We start from the raw sequence: 21,183 nt of genomic DNA, 5'->3' as shown, positions 1-21,183 counted from the left end.
ATTAATGTTTAGTCAATCAGTTTGCATAATATTGCAACTCCTTGCTTAAATGTGGATCATCTAATATATTGCATCCTCTAAATGTTTACTGTAGGGTGATCTCATAGAAGATATTAATCAGTCACAGGTTGTCCATAGTGTGTGACTTCGGAGCTACTATTTTTCTATACACTTCAACAAGTTGTCTGCGATTGTTTAATCTATGACTGTTAATGTTAAAGTGTTGACATGTGGCTGGTTTTATTTATTTTAATAAGTTATTTGCTTTGTATTTTCTGACTGGATAAAACTAAAGTTTTTTTTACAATGTACAATGGCTACCAGTTTATATGAAAAGTGTTTCATATAAATAAATAAACAGACAAGAAGATAATTCTTAATATTGTTGAACATCCTTATGAAGAAAAACAAATGATTCTTTGGAGGATACATGGATTAAAAATGCATTCAAATTCAAGTAGAAGTTCACACCACTATGCATCACTCAATAAATATTACCAGGAAGATTTTAAAAAATGTTGTGACCCAGCAAAGAAACACAAAAGGTCTACAAAAAGTAGCATAAGACCTATATCTCTTCAAATGGCCAAATATGTGAGAAGGAAAGCTGGTGTTATCTAAGTTCCCAAAAAAAAGCTGTATTCCAACTGTAGTATGAAGTTATTTCAAGAACAAGAGTTTAACAATCCACAGAATTATTCTAACGAAGAGGAAAGCACAGACCCTCACAGGCTTACACCTACGAAGGAAGACCTTAGTGACACTGCACAATTTGAAAAGAAAGATTTGAATTTGGACGTAGTTATGCAAAAAGGAACCAACCCACAATGTTGTTATATTTTATTTGAAAATAAATTAAAATAGTACAAGGTTGATCGTACCGTCGTTGCTATTATTATATCAGTATTTATACTAGACCATTAAAATTATACCCACATTATGTTATCAATACGAGAATTACAATTTACAATTAACTTTAACTACAAAATACTCAGAATAGGTTTCATGTGGGTTGGTTCCTTTTTGCATAACTACGTCCATTTAAGCATGAGTAGGGGAGACCGGGGCTGGTTGTAACAGGGGCAGGTTGTAACAGGGCGAATAGTTCCACGACCAGCCACAAGAGCGTATCATCGTTTCAGCCATCAAGGCACATTATGATGCCTTCAGTGCGAGTGGTAACACTGTGGCAGTCGGACGATTTCACTGGCGACAAGAAGGAAAAATTTGTTTTTGGACGAGGTAAGTAAATATTGTTTGTTTGACTGACATGCGTATTGTACGTAATGTATAGGGAGTTTAGAAAATGTCTTCGGGGCAAAATAATCTCCTAAGCTTTAGGTTCTGATATGTTCTGTTGGCATTGGAAACAAATACAAACTATATGGTAAAATTAAATGTGTTCTATAATGATGTCACATGGGGTAGGTTGTAACAGCGAAATTAATCTGTTACAACCTGCCCCACGTACTGTTACAACCTACCCCGTGACCACGTTTACCTAATTTATTGTTCCTTTTAAGTCTTTTATGAAAGAAAAAAAATACATTTTAAACGGTTTTATCTTGTAGATGTAATTAATAACTTCCAGTCAAATTTTAATTTCAGATGCGTAACTACAAAAGAAAAACCGACAAAGGAAAATATTCTATTGACATGTTGGAGAAAGCAGCTGAAGTTGTAAGAGAAGGAAGATCTGTTAGGCATGCTGCGAAAACGTACAACATCTGCCATGTGACACTTGGGAGGTACATAAAAAAGAAAAACAAACGTAAGTTGCATTCATTAATGAATTTTCTTAATTACATCTGCTTGATTTCTAACATAAATACGTCTCAACAATGGGTTGTAAACGTTTTTTATTGTATTAGTACAAAAATATGGTTTTGCGTAGTTTAGATTTTCTTATGTGAAAACAGGAGCAAAATTAACATAGGCCTGTATGGTTTTTCTATTGTTTCAGGTTTAAATGCAGTCGATATTAATTTTCGAGAGGAGTGGAAACCTTTGGCTGGTTATTATGGGAACAGACAGGTATTTACACCTTTGCAAGAGATCGCTCTTGTTTCCTACATAAAAACATGTTCTGACATATATTTTGGACTCACTCCACGTGATGTACGTCATCTTGCATTCTTATGTGGGAAGAAGTATAATGTTCCCATGCCAAACACATGGAGTGACAAAGAACTAGCAGGTGCAGATTGGCTCTCTTCCTTTTTAAAGCGCCACCCAGACCTTTCCATTCGGACTCCAGAGGCAACTAGTTTGGGAAGGGCTTCTAGTTTTAATCGTGCCAACGTTTCCAAATTTTTTGACAAACTCTCTGAAGTTTATGATCGCCATTCTTTCACAGCTAATGACATTTGGAATGTAGATGAGACCGGGGTCACTACTGTCCAGAATCCTTCAAAAATCGTAGCAAGAAAGGGGGTAAAACAGATTGGAGCAATGACATCATCTGAACGAGGGCAGTTAGTTACTCTAACTGTAGCAGTAAATGCTGCTGGAAATGCTATCCCTCCTATGTTTATTTTTCCTAGGGTAAGGTATTATGATCACTTCATCAGAGATGGTCCAACTGGATGTATAGGTGCTGCAAATAAGTCTGGCTGGACTACGGAGGTAGAGTTCTTGCTTTTTCTTAAGCATTTTGTTTCTTGTATTCGTTCGAGCCCAGAGAAACCTATCCTCCTCCTTCTAGACAATCATCAGTCGCATTTAGCTCCTGACTGTTTAGATTTTGCCAAAGAAAATGGCATTGTAATGTTATCGTTCCCACCTCACTGCACTCATCGCCTTCAGCCACTTGATCGAAGTGTTTTTGCCCCACTCAAAAAACAGATCAATACGGCAATGGATGCATGGTTGAGGAACAACAAAACACCAGAGAGCACAGTTAAGCCTATGTCAATCTATGATATTCCCTCAATCTTAAAGATAGCTTTTCCCACTGCCACAACGCCAAGAAATATCCAACAAGGATTTGAGAAATGTGGAATACATCCTTATAATAGGGAAATATTTCAGGATGCCGATTTCGCTCCTTCGTTTGTGACAGACAGGCCTGATCCAGACTTAGCACCAAGTTGTTCACACGATGTGTCCAGGGATTCACAAGGAACACCAGTTAAATCATTTTCTAACTGTTCCCACACACCAGAGAAGTTTTCTCCAGAAGTGGTTCTACCTCTTCCTAAAGTCGCTCCAAGGAAAAGGAAAGGAGGAAGAAAGACCAGGAAAAGTGCCATTTTGACGGATACTCCAGAGAAGAAAGCCATTGAAGAAGAATTTGCGAAACGAGGAACACCAGGCTTGATTAAGAAAAAAGGGAATGTATCACAAACGCGCATGCCTGCAAAATCCACGCCCAAACGTTCTCTAAAACGAAGATCAGCAGAGTGCAGCTCATCAGAGGAAGAAAGCGAGTGCTTTTGTTTAGTGTGTTTGGAATCATTCTCTACAAGCAAACCAGGAGAGGAGTGGGTTCGTTGTCTAAACTGCCAGTTATGGTCGCATTTTTCTTGTGCAAAAAAATCTAAAATGTATATTTGTCATAATTGCCAATCAGATGAAATCTCTGAGTGAGGACCACTGTTCATTTAATATTTGACAAACTGAAGTTAAACAAGTGAAAAAATAATAATTTTTGTTGAAATATATTGTATAAGTAGTAATTTGTTATAAGTAATCCTAGTAAAAATTATATTTTACCTTGTAGTAATGTTGTTACAACCTACCCCAATGTGTGTTACAACCAGCCCCGCCTCGGGGCAGGTTGTAACACTTTACACTTCCGAGGTTTTAGATTTGTACAGAAAAATATGCTAGAGGAAAATTTATGTAAAAATTGTTTTGTAAAAGTAGAATAACTACTGAATAAGTTAGCTCAGTCAGAAGTGCCGTTTATGTTATCCATGATCAGATAAAAAATAAAATAGCGAAACTGTTACAACCAGCCCCGGTCTCCCCTACTCATTATGTATCATCATTAAAACTAAAAAGACTTTCAAAGCATTCAAAATTAGTGTATGGTAAAACACAGATAGCTGAATTCAAAAAGTAAAGTGAAATAAAAATTAGCAGCAGTTAGTACTGATGAACAAATAACTGAAGAGTCAGTTATTAAGAGTGCAAGTAACTTAAATTTTCTAATCGGTTATAAAAATTGAAATATGCAACATCCATAAGGGAGAAGTTACACATTTTCTCAGTTGAACCTAATTCCTGGTCACGAAAAAACAAATTCCACAGAATTCAATTTTTCTTAGTACATAGAAAGAAAATCACGACAGTTGGAAAAAGAAAAAATAATTCTTTCATATCCTGAGCCTTTGCAAGGCCGAAAATTGTTTGCTAAAGTTGTTGAAAAAGTTACCAATTGTTATCAAGCAGATGAAAACAGTAGACAGGTGCCAAAGATAAGGTTAGTGTACACAAAAATGTTTATGAACAAAAGTGCCTAGTACTCTCTAATCTTAAGGAACTACACAGAAAATACAGAGAGAAATTTCCTGGTGATAAAGTAAGATTTTATAAATTCTGTGAGCTTCGCCACAAATGGTATTTCACATTTGGTCAGCCAGGTACTCATTCGGTCTGTGTTTGCTCAACACACCAGAATACAATACTTCTTTTAAGAGCTATGAATTTCACAGAACTCAAAGCTAAAGTACCTTATTAATTATTTACTGGTATGGGATAGTGAAAACCGTGATTGCATGTTAAGAATGTCCCAACTATCCAAATTTTGTAAAAGTACAAGAATACCTAAGAAACATTTTAACTGACTTGGATGATGATGAAATTCCGTTTTCACAATGGGTAATTACTGATCGCAGCCATTTACAAACATTGGTCCTTCCTTCATGTGAGTTTACTGATCTGCTTTTGAAGAAACTGGCACCTTTAATACCACACTCATTTGTCTCTAATCAGCAGTCAAACTATGTGAAACAGAGGAAAGAAAAAATTCGGCCAAATGAAATACTAGTTTTAATGGACTTTGCAGAAAACTTTTTTTGTTATCATTGGGTGTTCTGCTTGCACGAAATTGAGTCATATCAATGGGTCCATTCTGCTTGCACATTACATCCAGTAATTTTGTAGTTCTTAGAGGATGGAGAAACATGTAATATGTCTTTGTGCTTTATTTCAGATTACCTAAGCCATGATGTTCTCTTTGCATATGAGGTTCAAAAAAGATTGATCTTACTAAGTCATGAAGAATTCATTTAACAATAATCAAATTGAGTATATCACAGATGGTAGTTCATCAGAATACGAGGTTTTTTTTTTCAACCTCCGATCGGCTGTAATAAAAAAACGGGAATGAATTGGGAAATTATTTTAATGTCAAAAGAAACGTGCATCTTTACTCTATTTTTCCACATAATCACCGTGCAGATTGAGGCATTTGTCGTACCGATGCACCAGCTTTCCAATATCCTCTGCATAAAATGATGCCTCCTGCCTATTCAGCCACGTTTTAACAGTGCTCTGCAGTTCATCATTGGTGTTGAAGCGTCGTCCTCCAAGCCACTTTTTCAACGTGGGGAAAAGGTGATAGTCACTCGGTGCCAAATCCGGACTGTAAGGAGGGTGATCAAACACAACTGAGGTGTGAGTTGGCCGCTCCACATGGTTGGTGGAAGGGGGTAAACACTACGAGACGTGTCGATTCGTGTACGATCTATTAGGGTATCGATTAATGGGCATGCCATGGAAAAATGAAACTGTAATCACACTGCAGGGCACTGTTAAAACGTGGCTGAATAGGCAGGAGGCATCATTTTATGCAGAGGGTATTGGAAAGCTGGTGCATCGGTACGACAAATGCCTCAAGCTGCACGGTGATTATGTGGAAAAATAGAGTTAAGATGTACGTTTCTTTTGACATTAAAATAATTTCCCAATTCATTCCCGTTTTTTTATTAAAGCCGATCGGAGGTAGAAAAAAAAATAACCCTCGTACAATAATTTTAAAAGTTTGTACTACCTCTGCTATCACTTGGAATATTTCGATTTTAAAGCTTCTTGGATTTTTGATGCAACAAGTCAAGGTAAAACAGCTTGTGATGGTGAGGAGGATGTGATGAAAGGGAAGTATCTAAAGTTAGCTTGCAAGACCGTATAAAAATCATATTTTGACAACTGACCAGATATTTCAATTTTGGAATAAATATTTTAGTAAAATTAAGTTTTTAGCTCATTAAAGAAGACGATGTTCACGCAGTGGAAGAAAAGCTTAACAAGTGTTTCTCAGAGTTCAAAACTGTGTCTGGAACAAGATAGTTGCATTATTTCACACCACTATCTATAACTGTAATAGCAGTTCAACGAATTAGCTCTGATGATAATTTTTCGTTAAGAGTAGGTACTCTTTGACTGAAAAAACAATTCAAAACAATTCAAAACAATTCGTATGTGTGTCCACTTTATATCATATGTGTTATATTGGGTAGTGCTTGAAAAAGAAGATGAAGATGCATTTATTAAGTTTATGCATCCTGACTGGCCAGTTAAATTATTTTACTGGCCAGAACATCGTAATTGTGGCCAGGAAGATTCATGCTGGGTGCAATTAGTCTACATTATTTGCACTGTTTATGTTCTGGAACTTGAAACTCAGGTTGGAAGGGTGCGTTATAAACTGACATCCATTAGTGAGAGAAAAATTACATAAAAATGGTCAAATTGTAATCAGCTTCTTCATAGATTACATTGATAAAGATATTAAAGTGGGCCTACTTCAGGTAATAATAATAATAATAATAATAATATCTGTATTCTAAAAAAAGCAATTTTTATGAGCAATGTTTGCAGGCCTAACTTTTGACTACTGTAATTCTGTAATTTATTTTTATTTATATAAACTTATGTACCGTATGTAAGTACAGTTACAAATTTTATCTACCAAAACATTTGAAGGGCCACGGGGAAGAACGATCAATGTCCATTTTTTTTTTGCCAAAATGAGTTACCAGTGGAAACCGGTTGCTTAGAAGTGACAGAAAACATCTGTGAAATCATCCGGGCCAGAAAGATCATAGTCCCTTAGTTATAGCAATAATAAGATAGGGGCTAATGGGCAAGAATGATCATAGTCCTTGCGCCGACGGGAAAGGAGGATCAATGTCTATTCTGTCTCCCCACTCCAGTCCAGTCCACTCCAGCACCATTCCTGCAGCTGTGTTTTGTTTACTGTTTTGTCAATGCTTTAATAACAACATTCATTTATACAACCTAACCTTTTGATATTGTGTATGATGTTAATGTAGGCCTACTACAGTGAATAATGTAGAGTGATTTTAGTGCCATAGACAGTGTAAAAGGGACTAGTGTCCGTAGTGATGTGAAGAAAAGGAAGACCACTGGTAGAATGAAGGACGTAATGAAGAAACTGCGAGCTTGAACTAATGAAATAGGAGAAGTTTGCAAGTGCTTTCGCCACAAATTTTTTGAGGTTATTTCGCCTGAGGAACGGCACCAAATTATATCTAACTTTAATGCACTGGGTGATTACAATAAGCAGAATCAGTATTTGAGTGGATTTATCAGTGTTATTCCCGTTCAGCGGCGTCGCAATAGAAAGGATGATGCAGAGGCAAGTAATCATGTTTCTTCTTATTGTTATCGTGTACGTGCTCGGATCAATGGTAATGATACATTGCAAGACATTACTGTTTGTCACAAAGCCATCATAACCTTACACGGTATCACAAACCGCCGTGTACCAACTATTAAGAAACATTTGACTAAATTTGGTAATTCTAAGACAGATGGTCGAGGTAAACACCAAAACAGACCAAATCAATTAAGTGAGGAAACTAGATCTAAAGTGTTAAATTTCATTAAATCTCTGAAAGGAAGAAAATCTCACTATTCATTAAAAGACACTTCAAAGGTTTATTTACCTGCAGAGCTAAATAAAGCCAAACTACACAGAAAGTTCAATGAGTCTAATAAAGAGCACACTATTGGTTTAACAACTTTCTGTGAAATTTTTGATTCCAATTTCAATATCCGTTTCGGATACCCAAGAAAAAATACGTGCAGCACCTGTGACTTATTAAAATCAGAAATATTTGTACTAGAAGGAAAAATGCTTAATCCTACTGACGAGGAAACTAGAGCATCTTTAGAAAAGGAGTTGCTGACTAAACAAAAGGAAAAGAAAGTACACTTGGCAAGAAGTGAAAAGTTTTATTCAATAAAGAAAAATATTCGTAAAGAATCCAGAAAAAGTGAAACTTGAGGCATTGACTGTTGATTTCCAAAAAAAAATCTACCAACCCCCAATATAACAACATCTGATGTGTACTACCGTCGGCAACTGAATTTTATTTATTTCAATATTCATGTTCTGTCAGACTCAAACTCATTATTTTACACATATAATGAAAGTGTCGCTCGAAAAGGGGCGGATGACGTATGCTCAATGCTAAAACACTTCTTTGAAAACATTTTGAGTTCAAAAGTAAAGCACATCGTTATGTTCTGCGATTCATGTGCGGGGCAGAACAAAAACTTCACAGTTATACGTTTTCTGCACTACACAGTTCATACACTTAAACGATTTTAAACCGTGAAAGTGATTTTCCCTATGAGAGGCCACTCTTATATGGAGGGGGACAAGGACATGAGCCTTATAAATCCCAAATCGTACACTGAAACACCTGATGACTGGAGAGACGTCATCAGAAATAGTCGAATCAAACCATCGCCTTTCACTGTAGTAAATTGTTCTATAGAAGTAAAGTTTGAAACTTGGACGGACTTTTTATCTGGGCTTTATGTTAAAAAATGCCCTATGCGTACAAGACCGATACGAATTTTTAAAATTGAACAAAGTCAGACAAGATTTGTACTTCACAAGGAAAACTACTCCGGAAGCTATCTAAAGGCGGCTTTTGTTAAGAATCAAGGCACAGAAAACAAAAAATCAAGAAAATCTGCGAGGCAAAGTGAGACAAAGGTACTGGGGAACCTTTACAATGGAAAACTACCAATCAAACCAGCAAAATTGAAAGATCTTCTTCATTTAAAACAGTTCTTGACAAATGCTGCATCACAAGCTTTCTACGAGTCACTGGTACCTGACCCTGAATTGGATCAAGATGATGAGAATGACATCTAGTACGTTGACGACCCACCCATTGATACAGAATAACGGGAAAAACGATCAAGGTCCTCGTATGTTTTTGTGTTGAATTTTTTTTTACAAAGTTCTTATAAATTTTAAACATTTTTTTGTAATTGAGTATGAAATAAATGAATAATTGTAGACTACAATGCTCAAAAATTGTTTTTTTTTTCTATATGGTGTTTATTCAACTTGAAAATTAAAAATTTGAATACTGAAAATTTTGTTTGATTGGACTATGATCACTTATCTCCGTGGCCCTTCATTTCTTTAGGTCGTGTGAGGGTGAGAAATTTTATCTCACCATTTTGTAGCAAATGATGTGCTCTTTCTAATGGTACCAAGCCCGAGATTGTAAATATTAATAGGAACATGTTTTAATAGGATTACTGAACAAAAATTGTATGTACTTCAGGGCATTCAATAAATTTTACGAAGGATATTTGATATCTACGAAAAATTCTGAATAAGTATGGTAAATTTTACTATTGTATATTAACAACTAGTACAAATGGGTCATTCCATGCAAAATCAACAAATAATACAAAAAAAAAGCCACAACAATTATGAAATTTTGATGAAACTTGGTAGGACATATGCACCAATATTCTAGACTCAAAAATAATTTTTATAATAACTTTAAAAAAATACTTTTTATATGGCCTACTGTATCGCATGGACCAGCACAAAAAGACATTTCATTGTTATATTCTAAAATCTGCAGATGGTTTATTTGAATTAGGATCAATGTTTGTTAGGGCTCATTTGAAAGCTTAATAAATGTACTTTTTTTTAAATAGTCATAGTTTAGTTTCAGTTAAGCCCAAGCAGAGATTTTTGGAATTACATTTTAATTGAAAAAGTGATTTTTCATGGATTTTTCAACTTAAAAAACTTAATGAAGGATTAAAAAAAGCCCGAATTTTTACCTGTTAACCTAATAAGTGAGTAGTAAGCGCAGAAAAAAAATTGAGCTGTTATTTAAAATCCTTCAACATAAAAAAATCATAAAATTTCTAATGTTTTTAAAATTTACATTTTCAAAGCTCAAAAAAAATACACGGACAGGTTAAAAAATGTGAAAACACTACAATACCAAGTCCTTACAGTGTACTTTAAAACAAAAATAATTAATGTTGTTATTCCCAAGAGTTTAGTTGCCATGAGATTTTTTAAAAACTGTAGAACAGGAGTGACATCGCTAACTGTACATTAGGACAATAAGATTGAATATTTATCACACTGAGATACATTTAGGTCTTTACATATATAAATTATTGTTTAAATATGAATTACTTACAGAATTCGTTTACATTTATTGCATTGCCTTATATCTATTTAGAAGAGTTCACAGGTGTCCATTCATCTGTGGTGAGATGTTGTGACATCTTCCAATGGCTGCCATGACAAGTCTCTGGACCCATGTGTTGTCACAAGCTGACTTCTTGAAAGAGGTGGCAGGGCCTCGAGGATGGAAAAAGTGCGTCCTATATCCGTCCTCAGTATCGTGAACTTTTACTTCAGAACTTCACCTAACCACCACTCTGTATCATACACATAGCACACGTAATCCCTCAGTGTTTGATTAGTAACTTCAGCTTCCTTATTGACAAACAGTTTTGTATTGCATTGAAAGGGATGTTACACGAACGTGAAGAACACTTTGGCTGACTGGAATAAAACTATGTAATGATCTAGTTTGAGGTATTGGAATGGCGAGTTGGAACCTTGTCTGCTGCTGTTGTTCAACCTCTTCAACAATTGATTTGAGCAGAACTGAAAATATATGTTCTTTATATTGTCCACACAAACTTGAACATATCTAGAGGAGAGATGATATGGTTTTCTACAGTCCTCTGAAGACTTGCCTTTCTCACTAGTCTTTTAACTGTCCCACCAATTTCATCACATGGTCCTTTTCCATGGCATGTGGCAAAAAAAAAAAAAATGATCTGTTTGAACTCCAAAATCATCTTTATGGTTACACAGATTTATAGTTCTTGTTTTTGTACTGTGGCGCCAAACCATCAGAAAAGTAAATAATTTTTTTTTCATTTGAGGAAGGAAAGATTTTAGACTGACCAGAACTAATTTTTTAAAGGCATAGAAAGTGGTGGTGGTGTGTTCCAATGAAGCACTGATAATGCAAAATCACAGGTTCCTTAACTCTCCATCTACTTTGAAGTACAACAGAAATGCATGTATGGTGGCCTAATTACTAGACCAATGGTAGGATTGTACCTCACCTTGTACAATAATAGAACATTTTTCAGAAAAATCCCCCATTAATATGCATTCTTCCTCCACCATAGTCGTCTTCTCCATTTTTCAAGAATTCTTTTTGTTTCTTTGCAATAAAATCGTGGCTTCGAAGTTGCTCAAACCTTTTGACTAGCTTATCCAACGCTTCAAATGGAAGAACACAAGTCGATAGCTCACAACGGTCTGTTGAAACCCATAAATTGAATATCAATTTTGTTTCCATTTTTTTTTTTCAAAATCATCCCATCCTTCTTGAAGTACTGCACACAGCTTATTACTTCCTGGACATTCACTACATTTTGACAGCATGCACAGCTCATTATCAGTACTGCAGACCATACACAACAGGATATGTTTGTAGTCATAGTGGCCACTCGGTCACCAAAAATATTCCCTGATTTTTTCCCTGATTAAAAATTCAAAATTTCCCTGATATTTACAATTAAAAAAAAAACATACTTTTGATGAAATAATATAATATTATAGAAAGAGATTACTCACATTTTAGCACCCTGCTGTATTTTCTTCATTATATACATACAGAAGCTCGTTAATTAACATAATACATTTGAAATATGTGACTTTACATTATAGCGTCCCTTTCAGTGACCTGCAGTCTGTGTTTTGTTTTATGTCTAGAGACAGGAAAAATTCGCGAATTCATTTCGCGATAGGCTAAAATACAAATAGTTATACCTCAGTGCTGCCTCTGCTATTGACTCACAACTCACCTGGATGACTCTGGGCCAATGAGAAATACCCGACCAAAGCTTTATCGAATCTCAGGCTGCTAAGTTGGGACGTCTCACAAGACAGCAGCCAATGAGTGGGTGGCATTTGACCGAGAGTACGCAGAACTATGGAGTTCATCCTACAGGTTATTGAACCCGCGAATTTTTCCTGTCCCTAGAAATTTGGTATTTCAGTGGCGAGCGCTCAAATATTTTTTCACACAACTTTTGATAACTGTTCTTACATTCATTTTTGAAGTGTAACATTTCTAGTTGTGAAATATTCTTAATCTTAGTACTCTCAAAAAGGGATAACAGTAGAGTGCAAATTTTACCTTGTGTTTGATTTAAAAATGAAACAACTAATGGATAAATCTTCACTGCATTACAGTCAGTACTCCCATCTGTAGCTAAAGCAATTGGTCCACTTACTAAAGATTCAACAGTTTCAATTTAGTTTCACCAGCCATATACTCCACTAAAGCAGATGTTTTTGCTCTCGCACAGCTGTATTTCTGTGCAACTTTTGAGTCCGGAAACATAGCTCTATACAAATTACCCGAATGATCGGCTACTGCTATCGGTAAATTGTGTTCTACCAAAAAACTTGTAAAGAATAACTCTGCGTTTGTTACTTTCGTTTCTTCAGATGTAGCGAAAAACGACAATATAGATTTATGGCTCGTCACGGCTATAAAATGTTCTGCATGTTTCTTTGATTCAATATGCCGTCTACAGTCATCCCTTCCGCCATACCCAAAGTCACACGTGCATACATTACAAAATGCGTGGCGTTCCAAAACATTTGAAGATGACAAGCATGGCCATTCTTTTGAATAGTTTGGTCGAAAGTTCTGAAGAATAACGTTCTTTTTTTTTGCCCCAGATACACATTGTTCTGTCACACGCTTCATTTCTACAACCGGTACTGAAGAACACAACACTATCGAACAACATAAAAAGGTTTCACGTCTGTAGACACGACAAAAACACACTGATGAAAAAAATGGCTTTCAAGACAGTAATTAACACAACACAGGTTAGCCAAAGTACCGTACAAAAATTATCGTGATATACGTAGCTAACAAACGAAAAGTCCGAGAATATGTACTAGTTGTATCGTACAACGGACGTAATACCGTACCATTTCTATTACAAAACACAAAAATTAATCTACTTATTTCGACAGTACATGCACACATTTATTAGTTCCGTTATCTGCGCAACCACGTGATGTATTCGAACTGTGTTCACGAAACACGCACACCAGAAACGGAATTTTTTTCCGCTACCGTGCAGCACAAAGCCTCGTTTCCGTAATAAACCAGCGATGTTCCGTAATTCTATGTTAAATCCGTAATAATTACGGAAAATCCTTAATGGTTGGCAGATATGCGGCAATATACATGACACAAAAAATACACGGTTATTAAAAAAATTCCCTGACATTTCCCTGATAATTCCCGATCAACGTGATTTCCCTGATAAATCCCGGTTTTACCGGTGAGTGGCCACCCTGGTAGTTCATGTTTACTTTCACAGCTGCAAGCATCAGTTTTACATTCTGGTGGATGATTCACACACAGATAGAATGAGTGCCTGATGAACCACTTAACACAGAATTTGGGTCAGAGTTCCGCAAACTTAGAAAACCCTAGTTTCATGGGTGGGTTTTTTCTTTAAAACATGCATAAAGTTCCTTTTGGTTACATAAGATTAACCTTTTTTGAATGCTAACTTTAACACACAATCTTTTTTACCTGTCATAATCCTTCTGTACTCGTCATTTTCATAGAAATCTTGAGCAGTTTAATTAAAAATTCATCAAGTTTATTTTTACCCTGTTTCTTCGCTATTCGTGGTAAAATACCATCCTTTTCAGTCAATCTGCGTGACAGACGGACCAGATATTGGCTGACAATAAACTCACCCTGAACTTTAGCAGTGCTCCAGCTGCTAGGAAGCAAACTCAAAATACTGACCATTCGCCATCATTAACATATTTTCAACGTTATTAAAGCTGTTCAAGTAAAAGATGTACTTAGTTTTTCTATAACACAGGTAGCTATTTCATTAACTTTCTTCTTTACCCGTGACGGTCGAGCTTCATTCGACAACTTCTGTATCTTGACAGGAGAAATGCCAAGTGCTGAACAAGCTTCATTAACAGACTCAACAAGTACTGTTTCTGATTCGTAAACATCTGAACATTCATCTTTACTATTGACTTGTGTGTCTTGTTTTGGCCTTTGAATTTTATTTAAGCATTTTGTGCACAATGCTTTACCTGGGATTAAATTTAATTCAGGATTGCAGTCTGAAGGTTTTATTGATATCTCCCGCAGTGATTTTTTAACAGTTTTCGAGTGTACATTGTTAGGGTCTGAACAAGACTTGCCATTAATGTGAAAGTATCTGTCCAGAAATTCAGCTTAATGAAAAGTACAGACAGTTTTTATATCATTACCCTTACTTCTAAATAAAAATAATGTTTTCTGCTCTTCAACAAACTCAGAAATATTAAAAAATACAGAAGATCTAGAGTAAGGCAGTTTATGACACGCACTTTCTGTTTGAATACCAATGGAACAAGAACATTCCAATGTTAATTCAATCTGTACCTTTACAATTGTGTAATGAAAAATTTTCACCCTAAACTGGATAAATTTACTTTCATTATATTCTCTTAAAAAACTGAAGCTAAAAGGATAAACCAAAATTAATATGGTATAGAAACCGAAACACACAAGCTGTGTGTTTCTCATCACAGCCTCAACTGAGCAGGGGAGCTGGGCCTATAGCATAACAGTATTGTTGCTATATATTCCGGATGACTCGTTGCAGTGCATGCCAACAAGATGATTCACCAGCCAGCCACACATCCCTGGTGGATTAGTGGATGACCAATGACAGTGCATGCCAACCAAGTGATTAAACACACATCCTTGGATTCTTATTCACATACTGCCCCTCAAGCCACTAGGACCAGCGAATCATAACCTTCTACTTCAAAAGCTCATGGCAACTAAATCCTTGGGAATAACAACATTAATTTTTTTTATTTTAAAGTACACTGTAAGGACATGGTATTGCAGTATTTTCACATTTTTTAACCTGTCCCACGTATGTTTTTTGAGCTTTGAAATGTAAATTTTATGATTTTTTTTATGTTGAAGGATTTTAAATAACAGCTCATTTTTTTTCTGCACTTACTACTCACTTATTAGCTTAAGAGGTAAAAATTCGGGCATGTTATTTAGAATCCTTCATTCAGTTTTTAAGTCGAAAAAACATGAAATATCACTTTTTCAATTAAAATGTAAGTCCAAAAATCTCTGCTTGGGCTAAACTGAAACCAAACTATGACTATTTAAAAAAAAAAGTACATTATTAAGCTTTCAAATGAGCCCTAATGGATATCGTTCCTAATTCAAATAAACTTTCTGGAGAATTTAGAATATAACAATGAAATGTCATTTTGTGCTGGTCCATGCTGCAAACAGTGGGGCATATAAAAAAAAAGTATATTTTTTAAAGATATTATAAAAAATATTTTTTAGTCAAGAATATCGGTGCATATGTCATACCAAGTTTCATCAACAATAGAAGTGTTTGGCAAAACCGATTTGTTGATTTCACATGGAATGACCCAAATGTAAGTTAAAGCAAGCTGTGTCACTCGACTTTGGTTACGGATTAAAAAAGTTCCATCATAGGGAAACTTTGAAGGGCTTTAAATCCAAACTAGCGCAATTATTCCAAAAAATGAAAAATACTTATATGTCTGAAGATACCATGTGCCCAATTTCATCCAAATATAAGATGGTGGGGTGGACAATGTGTATTTTGATTGGATGATCTGACATGGAATTACATCCAATGCCATGCAAGATGGCGTGGACGCCACTCTCCGATGCCCTGCAAGATGTCGTGGATGCCACTCTCCAATGACCTGCAAGATGGCATGGATGCCACTTTCAAATGCCCATTGTACGGAATGGACACCGCCCTTCAAGATGGCATGGATGCCACCTGACACTGTCCTGGAAGCGATAATGGATGCCACTCTACCCCTGACCCGCAAGCAATAATGGTTGTCCCTCTACCAGTGGCAAGGCATGAGGTTTACATGAGGGAAACCAACCACACCGTTCACCTCTATAATTATGAGGGTAGTATTAGGTTGTGTGTGTGTGTTTGTGTTTGTGTGTGGCGGGGTGGGGTGTGTGTGGTTTCAAAATAGTACTATTTAAGTAGTTTTCGTAACTGAACATTGACTATAGCCGTTGGTAGTAGTATTAATTTTAAATAAAACATTTCTGTCAAAACCGTCGAGTTCTCAAGGTGAATTTTAAGTTCATAATCATATTCATTAGGAAATTATAAACCCGTCTTAAGTTACAAAGTAGACTCATCACGACCGCGAAAAGCCAGTTTTTACCGAACTGATTATTCTTTTGAAAAATGTAAGCAAGGCCAAAAAAAAAGTTTCGTCAGTTTCTTGCAGCTACATATCCAGGGTATATGTTCGTAAGTGCGTCGACGAAAATGCCGAGTGAATGTTTTTATTTTTGTCTCCAGAGCCAAAGGAGATAGGTATAGGCCTGTCACTAAGGATTATTTAATTTTTTGTTCTAAACTAAAGCAGTAACTACTTTTTGTTATTTTTCCTATAAAACAATCACAATTAATAACGCACGATTCCTGTGAATCCAACGAAACCGCATTACCTATAATTCGAGGTTGAGAAAACTCGAAGCTTGTCATTATTCTGGTGTGAAAGCGTAATTCACAGCAGCTACACAGGCATTTCTCGTATATTAAAGGTAAATACTATGTATGGTTTATTTGTAGAACAAAAATTTTTCAATTTATTAAAATAAAACTTTTAAGCATATTTTAACACACTCAATGTTCAATAGTTTACACTAAAACATAAGTATTGTTACGAACACGAGCAAGACCGCGTCACGCGCAGGTGCAGAGCTAACTGGCTGACAGGTGGCCACTGAAACATGAGACATACTCCTTACCACCGCTCCCCGTGCGGCGCTGTTAGTTTGACATCCGAAACCTGACAGCTGCGGAGTTACGCGAGCTGCCGACACGTGTTTCGAGAGATTTCTGCTGTCGGGTCGGCGCGGAATGACATACAATGACGCGACTGGTCCCAGCCGCGCTCGTGAGTTCTGGAACTGCGCCGGGGCCTATAAATATGCCCGAGGACGCCGGCCTGGGAGGCAGTCGAAAGTTAAGCCGGGAGTTTTCCCGCGGCGGAGTTTCCGGGGCGATAGTGCCGCGGGTGCGGCAGAGTGGCAAAGTCCTTGGACGAAGGTTCCAGGGCAGGGAGTGAGTGAGTGAATTCAGTCGGGAGTTCACCCGCGGTGGAGTTTTCCGGGCGATAGTGTCGCGGGCGCGGCGGAGTTCCAAGCGAAGTTCCGAGCGAGACGTCGAGTAGGTTCTCGGCGAAGGGAACTGCGACGGGCGGCGGCGGAGTGCGGCGACAGAGTCCTGCGACGGAGGTCCGCGAGGGGTGCTGCGGCGAGAGTTGCACCAGAGGTGCGGCCCAGCGAGGTGTGCGGTGTGTGTAAAAACGAGTGACTGGGGAAGCAACATTTTTTAAGTGCAATTGATTATTTGCCATTTTAGAAGAATAATTGTAAGTGACATAAGTAGTGGCCATCAATAAAACAATGTAGTGTGTAGTAAAATCTATTAATTGGGATATCCTTTACGTGAACCCTATAGATCGTATCAGTATGTTTTCTGCTTTAGATTTTACACGCAGTTCTTACACTGTTTTTGCACAACTGGAAGAAGCAAGCAAGGCAGTTTCCAGGCCAATGGCACCCCCGCAAGTCTAGTTCGTAGTTTCTTTTATTATTCCTAGAAAAAGACACCAGTCCAGCCTTGCGCGCGCGCAATAACTGGCGAAGGCTTTGTATGGGCGGACTGCTCGTAGCGATGGCCCAAGTAGTAGGTATTCAGGCCTACCAGATCCGCTGACATTTCTTTTATCATTTGCGCAAAAATTTCACGTTGGAGATACTGCAGAAGATATTGGCACTAATTTAGCACAGGTTCTAATGCTAGTTTACTAATAACAATTAAGAAAATACTTCATTGTGTGTAATACGGTTGTCCAAATGACAGTAAACGAAAACAGTTGAGCAATATTCTCTTTTTTTTCTTTCCAATGTAGTTTACAGATACAATTTCACTGTTATTAGTATTAAGTTTGTTTCATTTAGCCAACAAACATGTCTTATATTGCTACATGAATTAACATAATGTTTACGTGTATTATTTCATGAACTTACATTAACTTTGGAAAACTTATGAACATGTCCGTAAGTATTGATTGGATATGTGAAACAAAATTTTGTAGTTAATTATTAAGTTCTGTTGATAGTAGTGTGGCGCGCTCGGAGCCACAAAGTCTAGTTTTTTAATGCTGTTAAATTTATTATTTAAATACTTGACGGATTTTGATTTTATATGGCTGAATTTCATTTTGGTTTCTTCATCCAGTTTAAATTTTAGGTCCATTTGTAAGTTTATTTTTTATTTAATTTATCTTTTTACAAGCGCTAATAGTTCGTTTCTGTAAAGCATTTTTGTGGTGCTTTTATGTCTAATATTTGGCCAAATTAAAACTTTACTACCTAACATCAGGCGGTGAGAGAAGTTAGAAGTCGCGGACTTTCGGTGCAATTGTTGGCTCGCCTGGTTTTGTGTTGTCGGATGCGGCCGCGAGAGCGCTGGTGCCGCGGCGTCCGAGGCGGCCATCACTGAAGTGAGAAGCGCTCGGCTCGAAGAATGACGAGAAGGTTGCGGGCCTGATGGACTCGGCTGGCAGCGCCACCGAGGCGTATATGCGCGAGTGTAGCCTGGGACATCATGTGCAATGATTCTGGAAGGCGAGATCGCCAGCGCCGCAGCCCCGACCTGCATAGGTGATGAAGAGCACCTGGCTTTTTCACTTCTACGAACTTGACTTTTTCGGTAGCAGTGCAAATAAATTTATTTTACCAGAAGTGACTTTTTTAAGAGGTCTTCGTTAAAAGGTGTGGCCCGAAATCAGTCGCGGGCCATGATGCGTGCACTTTACAGTGGGAACCATACATAACTTAGAAAGTTCCAACTTAGAACTGTCATAACTTAGAAAACTTCGAAAAATCCACGTAACTTAAAAACACACAACTTAGAAAGATCATAACTTAGAAATATCATAACTAAACACACAACTTAGAACTATCACAGCTTAGAAACACACAACTTAGAAACACGTAACTTAGAAACACGCAACGCAGAACCACACAACTTAGAAACTTCATAACGTAGAAAGACACAACTTAGAACTGTCATAACTTAGAAACACGTAACTTAGAAACACGCAACGCAGAACCACACAACTAAGAAACGTCGTAACGTAGAAAGTCATAACTTAGAAACACGTAACTTAGAAACACGCAACGCAGAACCACACAACTTAGAAACGTCGTAACGTAGAAAGTCATAACTTAGAACTATCACAACTTAGAACGATCATAACTTAGAAACACGTAACTTAGAAACACATAACACCGAAACACGTTACTTAGAATTTGAATGAGAAGGCGTAAATATTTTGAAAGGACTGTAGTATTTTTGTTTGCACTGCCTGCATTCAGAGCTGCACTCTTGTGGCTAAATAGTTACTTTCGCGTTCAGTTTGGTTCTCCCTGTACAGATGGCGCTGTTAGTTCTACACATAGCTAAATTGACTTCAGCTAATCGTTTGCTCGCCACATCTGAACGACGCGTTTATTTTATTCCTGTTTTCAATTATTAAGATTTAATTTGTGTTAGTAAAACAGTTGTTTTTTGTTTGTATAGCTATAATAAATTAAGTTGATTACATTATGAGCTTTGGGCTAAATTCACGTGTTTTAATAACTACATGTAAACCCAAGAAGAAAAAAAAATTGAATTAATTTCCCCCGTTTCTATGACGTCGTTGTTGACGGAAATTTAAAACGAAATAAAAAAAATGTATATAAATTAAATTTTATTATCTCATTTACTTTCGTTGTAGCGCCATTAGGTATTCTTCTCTCGAAGGTTAATGCCATTTATTTAATATAAATTTTTTACATTTTTTTAAATGTAGTGTTAAACATAATCTTCAGAATATAAATACAGAATGTATGTATAATAATCGTTAAAACTTTAATAAGTAAGAAACCACGTAATGTAGAGAAAGTAGAAATATTAATGTTCAGACACAGGGCAGTTATTAAATATTTTTAAAACATTTTTAGATAAAAAGCGTTGCAAATTTTATATATGAGGAACATAAAAATTTAATTTTTCCATTTCATAAAATTTATATCAAGGTACTATTTTCCTGTTAATTTCCGGGGGAATACCTACTGCACAAGCAATGTTTACTGGGGATGCAGAAAACGTTTGGCCAGACAGCTGGTTCCAACATGACGGCTAGGTCATTGGAGAGGCGGTAAAAAATCAAGATTCATGAAATGATTTCTAACCTGAGCTTTCGCGTTTGCGCTACCTCGTTGTATTATACGTAGTGCATTTCCGAGTAACTATCATTACTTGATGTGAGATAATGAAGTATTTTTACGGTAATTAGGTTTTAAATTTAAAAGTATATATTTTTTTACAAATTTTTTCTTTGTTACTTTGATTAATTATTGTTTGCGTAACCTATTTTCATAGTTTTAAAATAAAATTCAAGAACTATTTTCGTTTAATATGCCTATTCATATCTTTGAATTAGTTCCCCATAGTTATTTATAACTATTTTTGACTAATATTATAAAAATTTTGCAGGGGTATTTTCCGTTTATATATTTATTATTACTTTGAATTAGTAACAGTTTAGGAAAAATTGCTGTTTCTTTTCTTCGGCTCGTAGAAGTTTCAATAGAGTTCATATTTCAGAGTGTCTCATGTGGCTGAAAATGCGGGTCGATCTGCTCGGTGTGACCTGCGTTATGCCCTACGTCTAAATCAGAAATGTTACTATCTCTCGCGGAC

The 21,183-nt window shown here is 36.5% G+C and overlaps 1 protein-coding gene across 6 annotated transcripts in view; it reads right to left on the bottom strand.

Annotated features, from left to right (window-relative positions):
• Nucleotides 1–21,183, bottom strand: part of LOC134527297 (homeobox protein extradenticle) — a 700,568-nt gene that overhangs the window by 570,070 nt on the left and 109,315 nt on the right. The window lies entirely within an intron of this gene.

Source organism: Bacillus rossius, chromosome 1 (genome assembly GCF_032445375.1).
Source record: "Bacillus rossius redtenbacheri isolate Brsri chromosome 1, Brsri_v3, whole genome shotgun sequence".
Taxonomy (NCBI): domain Eukaryota; kingdom Metazoa; phylum Arthropoda; class Insecta; order Phasmatodea; family Bacillidae; genus Bacillus; species Bacillus rossius.
This window is presented reverse-complemented; position numbering and strand designations above follow the sequence as displayed.